Genomic DNA, 8,255 nt, shown 5'->3' with positions numbered 1-8,255 from the left:
CTTGTTTTGACTTGAAATTTTTTTCCCCCACTTCTAAGACGTTGAACTTGATAGGAAAAATAGCTAGAGCAGTTGGTATGGTCTGAGTTAAGAGATTCAAAAAAATTTTGGACTGATTTTTAGTGAAACTTCAGAGGACCATAACTTTTGCTCTGGTTATCAGATTCACTATTATTTTATATGGATTTGGGGTAGAATTTGATTTCCTACCTTGTCGTAACCCGCTTCGCCGGTTTGCAAACTCAGATTCTCCAGAAAATGCCATTTTCTACATTTCAGCAATGTTTTTTGTAATTTTTCTTCATTTTTTTCACTTTTGAAAAATTGTTAAAAATACTTGTGCTTTGAGTTTTCATCTGATTTTTTTTGTGCTTCTGTTTGACCACTCAGAGGAATATCCTACCAATTTTCAAGTCATTTGGAGGTCGTTTGAGTATACTTGTAGTTATACCCTTTGTTATGCCAATATCACCACAATTAATGCTTTTTGGTGCATGACTAGGGGAAACCCAAGTGAATTACAACCATTTGACCCTGAGATTGATAGGACATTCCATAGAGGAAGTAGGCATCCTAGGAATCCATCTTTGCATGCTGAATATTCAGTGACATTTCCTGATTCTTCTAATTCTCATCACATTCCTGACACTCCTCATTCTTTGTATTCTGAGCATTTCCATACTGATAACATGGCTCAACCTCCTCCACCTCATGAGAGAACCATGAGTGAGCTCACTGCACCAGAGTTCACTTATGATAGTTTATGCATACAATACCCTGAGGAGGAGGTTTCATATGTGCTGAAAACTGGTTTGATACACTTGTTGCCAAAGTTTCATGGTCTTGGAGGTGAGGACCCGTGCAAACACTTGAAGCAGTTTCATGTCGTCTGTTCCACCATGAAGCCTGCAGATGTACAAGAGGACCATGTATACTTGAAGGCTTTCCCTCATTCTTTGGAGGGTAATGCGAAAGACTGGCTGTACTACCTAGCACCCAGGTCCATCACAAGCTGGGATGACCTGAAGAGATTGTTCCTTGCCAAGTTCTTTCCTGCTTCAAGGACAACAGCCATACGGAAGGAGATTTCTGGCATCAAGCAGCAATCTGGGGAGACCCTTTATGAGTACTGGGAGAGGTTCAAGAATCTCTGTTCAAGTTGTCCACACCATCAGATTTCTGAACATCTCCTCCTGCAGTATTTTTATGAAGGCTTGCACCACATGGATCGAAATATGATTGATGCCGCAAGTGGTGGTGCCCTTGGTAACATAACCCCAGCTGCAGCCAGACAACTGATAGAGAACATGGCTTCAAATTCTCAACAATTTGGCACAAGGAGTGATGCCATAGTTGTTAGAGGTGTTCATGATGTAGGAGCAGCCGAGTACACGAAGAAGTTGGAGAGTAAGATTGATGCTCTTACCACATTGGTCAACCAACTTGCTTCCAATCAGAGAGCTCCAGCTGCAAGAGTTTGTGGCCTTTGTACATCTGTTGATCATTTTACAGACTCTTGCCCAGCATTGCAACAACAGGCTTCTTCTTCTTCTACACCAGTGGATACCCCTCAGGCCTATGCAGCTAATATTTTCAACAACAATAGGCCCCAACAGCAACAACAAAACCACCATGATTTGTCAACCAACAGATATAATCCAGGATGGAGGAATCACCCTAATTTGAGATGGGGAAACCAGGGTAACCAGCAGCCCCAACAATTTCAAAATGTGCAACCACCTCCACAACAAAGAGTTGCACCTGCACCACAAGCTGCTCCTGTTCCACCTGTACCCACACCAGCTCCTGCTGCAGCACCTGTACCTTCTTCTTCTACTTCATTGGAAGAGTTAGTCAGGATGATGACCCTTCAAAATATGCAATTTCAGCAGGAGACTAGGGCCTCAATCCAGAGTTTGACAAATCAAATGGGGTAGATGGCCACTCAGCTAAACCAGGCACAAGCTCAGAATTCTGACAAGCTTCCATCACAGACGGTGGAAAATCCTAGGAATGTGAGTGCCATTACTTTGAGATCTGGGAAGAACATTGAAGTTCCCACTTTCGAGCCTACACCTCCAAAGGAAGCCGACCCTGCCACACTTCAGAGAAAGCGTGATGCTCATGCAGCTGGTCCTTCCACATCTGGTGTGACTTCTACACCTTCCACCTCTACTGCTGCACCTTCCATACCTCTTCCTTTTCCTCGAAGAGCCATTCCAAGCAAAAAGATGGAAGAGGTTGACAAGGAGATCTTGGAAACTTTTAGGAAGGTGGAGGTGAACATACCTCTGTTGGATGCCATTAAACAGATTCCCAGATATGCAAAGTTCTTGAAGGAGCTATGCACGCACAAGAGGAGGCTAAAGGGAAACGAAAAGATCAGCATGGGCAGAAACGTGTCAGCATTGATAGGTAAATCTGTTCCTCAGATTCTTGAGAAGTGCAAGGACCCAGGTACATTTTGTGTACCTTGCATCATAGGTAACAATAAATTTGAAAATGCAATGCTTGATCTTGGTGCTTCAATAAATGTTATGCCTCTATCTATTTTTAAATCTCTTTCTCTTGGACCCCTGCAACCTACGGGTGTGGTGATTCAGTTGGCAAATAGAAGTGTTGCCCACCCCGCAGGTTTGGTTGATGATGTTTTAGTTCGTGTTGGTGAATTGATTTTCCCTGCTGATTTTTACATTCTTGATATGGAAGAGGGATTTTCACATGGTTCTGCACCAATCATTTTAGGCAGACCATTTTTGAAAACTGCACGAACCAAAATTGATGTCCATGCAGGTACTTTGTCCATGGAGTTTGATGATATTGTTGTGCGATTCAACATTCTGGATGCCATGAAACATCCTTCTGAGGATCATTCTGTTTTTCACGTGGATATTATTGATGATGCTGTTGATGGATTGATTTCTGATTTCCACTCTTTGCATACATTAAAACATTCATCCATGTCTGAGTTATCTGAATTTGCATGCATTGATGTTCTTGATTCTAATTCTGATTTTGATTCTAATGATGCTGAATATGATGTGGATAATGTTGAATGTACAGAGTTTGACTCTCTGGATGTTGTACCTATTCACTTTGATGTTATACAATCAGGTTGCACTAACCATGTTGCAGGAAGTACATATGCATCTGATTGTTATGCTCAGGTACAGGCTGTGGAACCCATTTCTCCCTCCCCTCTGGTTCCTGATATTCAGCCAGCATCCAATACTCTAGAGTTGAAACCACTGCCAGACAACCTCAAGTATGTCTACTTAGAGGAGGAGGACAAACTGCCTGTCATCATTTCCACCTCCCTCACTGCTGAACAAGAGCAGAGGTTGTTGCAAGTTCTTAAGAAGCATAAGAAGGCAATTGGATGGACATTGGCTGACATCCCTGGTATTAGCCCATCGACATGCATGCATAGGATATTGTTGGAAGATGGAGCAAAGCCAGTGAGACAGCCACAGAGGCGACTCAACCCTGTCATCTCGGATGTTGTAAAGAAGGAGGTGACCAAGCTTCTACAAGCTGGGATCATCTACCCCATTTCTGACAGTCAGTGGGTTAGCCCCATCCATGTTGTTCCAAAGAAGACTGGCCTCACTGTAGTCAAGAATGAAAAAGAGGAGCTGATTCCAACAAGAGTGCAAAACAGTTGGAGGGTTTGCATTGACTACAGAAGGCTAAATCAAGAAACCAGAAAAGACCACTTCCCCCTGCCTTTTATTGATCAGATGCTTGAGCGCTTGGCAGGTAAGTCCCATTATTGCTTTCTTGATGGGTTTTCTGGTTATTTTCAAATTCACATTGCACCTGAGGACCAAGAGAAAACCACATTCACCTGCCCCTTTGGCACTTTTGCCTATAGGAGGATGTCGTTTGGCCTATGCAATGCCCCTGGCACATTCCAGCGGTGCATGCTAAGCATTTTTAGTGATTTTCTTGAAAAATGCATAGAGGTGTTTATGGACGACTTTACTGTATATGGGTCCTCATTTGATGCATGTTTGGATAGTTTGGACAGAGTTTTAAACAGGTGCATCCAATCTAACCTTGTTCTCAATTTTGAGAAATGTCATTTCATGGTAGAACAAGGCATAGTATTGGGGCACATAATTTCAAAAAAGGGCATTGAAGTTGACCCTGCCAAGATCTCGATTATTTCACAATTGCCTTACCCCTCTTCTGTGCGAGAGGTTCGTTCTTTTCTTGGCCATGCAGGGTTTTACAGGCGCTTCATTCAAGACTTCAGTAAGAAGGCCCTCCCACTGTCCAACCTATTGCAAAAGGATGTTGACTTCATCTTTGATGAAGGATGCAAAGAGGCTTTTGATTGCCTCAAGAAGGCCCTGACCACAACTCCAATCATTCAGGCGCCCGACTGGACAGCCCCATTTGAGCTTATGTGTGATGCATCCAACTATGCATTAGGGGCTGTTCTAGCTCAAAGGATTGATAAGCAGCCGAGGGTAATCTACTACGCCTCCAGGACATTAGATGCTGCCCAAGCAAACTATACCACAACAGAAAAGGAGCTCCTTGCGGTAGTTTTTGCACTTGAAAAGTTTCGATCTTATCTGCTTGGTTCTCCTGTTGTTGTGTTTACTGACCATGCAGCTCTTAAGTACCTGTTGAAGAAGGCAGAATCAAAACCTCGGCTGATAAGATGGATGCTCTGGCTCCAAGAATTTGATTTGGAGATCCGTGATAGGAGCGGAGCACAAAACCTGGTTGTAGACCACCTAAGCAGGATTGAGAGGTCTACTGATGATGCTACACCGATCCGGGATGACTTTCCCGATGAAAGTTTGTTGACACTCTCTACTTCTTCCTCACCTTGGTTTGCTAACATTGTTAATTATCTTGCTGCTTCTGTTTTTCCTCCCCTAGCATCCAGAGCTCAATGTGATAAACTCAAGAGCGATGCTAGGTATTACATTTGGGATGACCCCTATCTGTGGAAAATGTGCAGTGATCAGGTTACCAGGAGATGCATTCCGGACCATGAGATTGACTCGGTCCTCAAATTTTGTCATTCATCTGCACCTGGTGGTCACCTTGGCACACAAAGGACAGCTCGTAAGGTGCTAGATTGCGGATTTTATTGGCCCACCATCTTCAAAGATGCGTGGAGGATTTGTAGCACATGTGAGGAATGCCAACGAGCAGGAGGAGCCATTTCTTGGAGACAACAGATGCCTCAACAACCCATGCTATTTTGTGAGGTGTTTGATGTCTGGGGTATAGATTTCATGGGCCCTTTCCCTGTCTCTTTTGGTTTCACTTACATCTTACTTGCTGTTGATTATGTTTCAAAATGGGTGGAAGCCAAAGCCACTAGAACTAATGATGCTCGAGTTGTTGTGGACTTTGTTAGGTCTCACATATTTTGCAGGTTTGGAGTTCCTCGAGCTATTGTTAGTGACCATGGCACCCATTTTTGCAACAGATCCTTGGGGGTTTTGCTTCAAAAGTACGGGGTTGTGCATAAACTTTCTACACCATATCACCCCCAAACTAATGGGCAAGCTGAGATCTCAAACAGAGAAATCAAGAGGATCTTGGAGAAGATTGTGCAGCCCAACAGGAAGGATTGGAGCAGTAGACTTGAGGACGCTCTATGGGCTCACAGGACTGCTTACAAGGCACCTATAGGGATGTCTCCTTATCGGGTTGTCTTTGGTAAGCCATGCCACCTTCCAGTGGAGATAGAGCATCGAGCCTACTGGGCTGTCAAGTCATGCAACTTCTCTCTTGATCAAGCTGGGGAGGAAAGGAAGCTGCAGTTGAACGAGTTGGATGAGATCCGTTTGGAGGCATATCAGAACTCTATGTTCTACAAGGAGAAGACCAAGAGATTCCATGATAGCTCCATTGCTAGAAAGGAATTTGTTGTTGGTCAGCAAGTTTTACTGTATAACTCCAGACTTGGACTCATGGGGGGTAAGTTGAGATCAAAGTGGATTGGTCCTTTTGTTGTCACTAATGTTTATCCTTATGGTGCAGTTGAAATCAAAAGCCAGTCCATAGATAAGAGCTTCAAAGTGAATGGGCATCGTCTTAAGCCATTCCTCAGCAATCCTGCCTTGGTGGATACTATTGTGGAGGAAACTTCCCTGCTTGACCCCACTGCTGTTTCACCATGATTCAGGGATTTTTCTTTCCCCTTCTTCTTTACTTTTATTGCACTTGTCCAGGTCTGTCTGTCTGTTGTTGTTTCTGTTTGTTTGATTCCTTTTTGTTAATTTGTGTTAGTTAGTGTTATGTTTTTGCTTTCTGTTTGGAACACTCACTTCACTTTTGGAGGATGAGTTGTTGGTTATTCTGTGAACTGATATCCTTGCTTTGTCTTTGCATGTCAAGTTGCTTTTGGAATTGTTTTATCCTGTGTGAGAATTTGAGCCACTCTCTGTTCTTTGTTGTGTGATACCGCCTCTTGAATGCTTGCACAGTGGTCTTGGCTTGACTCTTTCTGATACTTTCCTGATACACATGCATGTTTGGATATGATTTAGGCAATTTTGGTTTGTGAGCCTATAACCAGATGAGCCTACCTTGAACTATTTCTGTTGATACCCCTTTTTGAGCCTGCATACCCTTTCATTGTTCTACAGCTCATTACAAGCCCTTAGCCTGAAAAACCATGATTATTCCTACCTTAGGAAATTTTGGAGCTTTGGAATTGTTTTGGGAATGGGTGCTCAATTAAGTGTGGTCGCGCACAACAAGTGTGGTTGTGCGCGCACTTGTTGTTGGTTGGTTCTTGGAATTGCTTATTTGTACACCAAAGTGGGATTTCCAAATTGTTGTTTCTCTGCATGTTCTTTGTATAGAAAAAGAAAAAAAAATAGAGAAAACAAAAAGAAAAGAAAAGAGAATAAAGAAAAGAAATAAAAAGTAGTTTGGATTTGAGCATTGTGTGAGAACCGAAGTTGGAAGTGTTGGTGTTTGGGATTATTTTCATGATTGATTGAGACTTATTCCCCATTGCTCCTCTATTTCCTTGGTTGCTTAGCTACTTATCCATATGTTCCACACCTTGTCCTCAGCCCCATTACAACCTTGAAAAGTCCTTCTGATCTTGATCTGCATGTGTTTCTGGTTTGGTTGTTCGTTCTAGAGGCTTGCCAAGTCTGTTTGATGTTTGTTTTTCAAGGGTGCTTTGAGAGTAAACAGTAGCCTAGAGATTTGAGTGATACAGTGCATATTTCGTGAGGTTATGTTGCTTTCAATTCTCTCCTTAAGCTGAACTGAGTACTTGACATGTTTTGAATTGCTTGGATGATGTTCATGGATACCTTGCAGCTTTGAATCCTTCTGTGTTAGATGTATTTCCATTTGTCTGTGTCGTGTCTGTTTGTATTGTGTCTTTTTGTCTCTCTTGTTATGTTTGTGATGTCCTTGCTTTGCTTTACTCTTTAATTTTGCCCAGGAGTGCAAAAGGGTAAGTGTGGTCGATTTTGATGAGTCATTATTTTCTTCCATTTCACTAGCCTTTGTGTACCCATTAGACAGTTGATTAGTGCTTAATTGTTCATCATTAGAGTGTTTTTCATCTGTTGGGCTTTATTGGGCCACTGTTCCGAATTTGGACTAATTTCACATTATTTGGCCTAATTTTTGTTTTTAATTATTTTTAGGTATTTGGGTGAAGCAATTTTGGAGCTTGGACATTAATAATTAGTTGAAGAAACTTTCCACATCATTGCCACATCATTTCCATGTCATTTCCACGTCAGCAAAGTCAATGGGTCAACATTTGAGGCCCAGAGTGGCATTTTTGTAATTCTGCGGCCCATAATGGCAGTTTTGTAATTCTGAGTGGCATGGGTGATATGACCACGAATTAGGTCTGCATGAGGAGGAGGAGCCGCTCCATCATCTTCAACCTCTCTTCAAAAACCTCCATTTTCGTTCTCCAAGCTTCCATGGACGTCCCCCTTGCGGTTTTTCACGTTTTTGGTTCATTTTTACCGTTTTCATGCATATTTGACAGCACCCATTGAGGGTTTTACGTTTTGAATTCATTTTCTTGCTTGGGCAGTTCGTTTTGTGGGTTTATTGACTTGGAACAATACCCATTCATGGGGTTTTCGCATTTATATATGATATCACCGTTTTGCATTCCATTTAAGCTTTGAAATCTCAATTTTTGGTCTTAAATTGCGTTTTCAGATTTGATAGTTAGGGTTCTTGGTTCTGATTTTTGTGATTTTAGTTTCGAAATGTTTAATTACTCATTTCCATGT

The 8,255-nt window shown here is 42.2% G+C and overlaps 1 non-coding gene and 1 pseudogene across 1 annotated transcript; one reads left to right on the top strand and one right to left on the bottom strand.

Annotated features, from left to right (window-relative positions):
* Positions 1 to 451: 451 nt before the first annotated feature.
* LOC146882285 (uncharacterized) lies at positions 452 to 6,554 on the top strand (annotated as a pseudogene).
* On the bottom strand, positions 1,070 to 1,178 carry LOC114171895 (small nucleolar RNA R71). Its single transcript, XR_003601730.1, has one exon. It is a non-coding gene; the product is annotated as a small nucleolar RNA R71 (small nucleolar RNA).
* Positions 6,555 to 8,255: the final 1,701 nt, after the last annotated feature.

This window comes from Vigna unguiculata, chromosome 10 (assembly GCF_037176805.1).
Source record: "Vigna unguiculata cultivar grain cowpea cultivar isolate G323 ecotype 2 chromosome 10, ASM3717680v1, whole genome shotgun sequence".
NCBI classification, from domain to species: Eukaryota; Viridiplantae; Streptophyta; class Magnoliopsida; order Fabales; family Fabaceae; genus Vigna; species Vigna unguiculata.
Note: the sequence above shows the minus strand (reverse complement) of the source record. Positions and strands in the feature narration are given on the sequence as shown.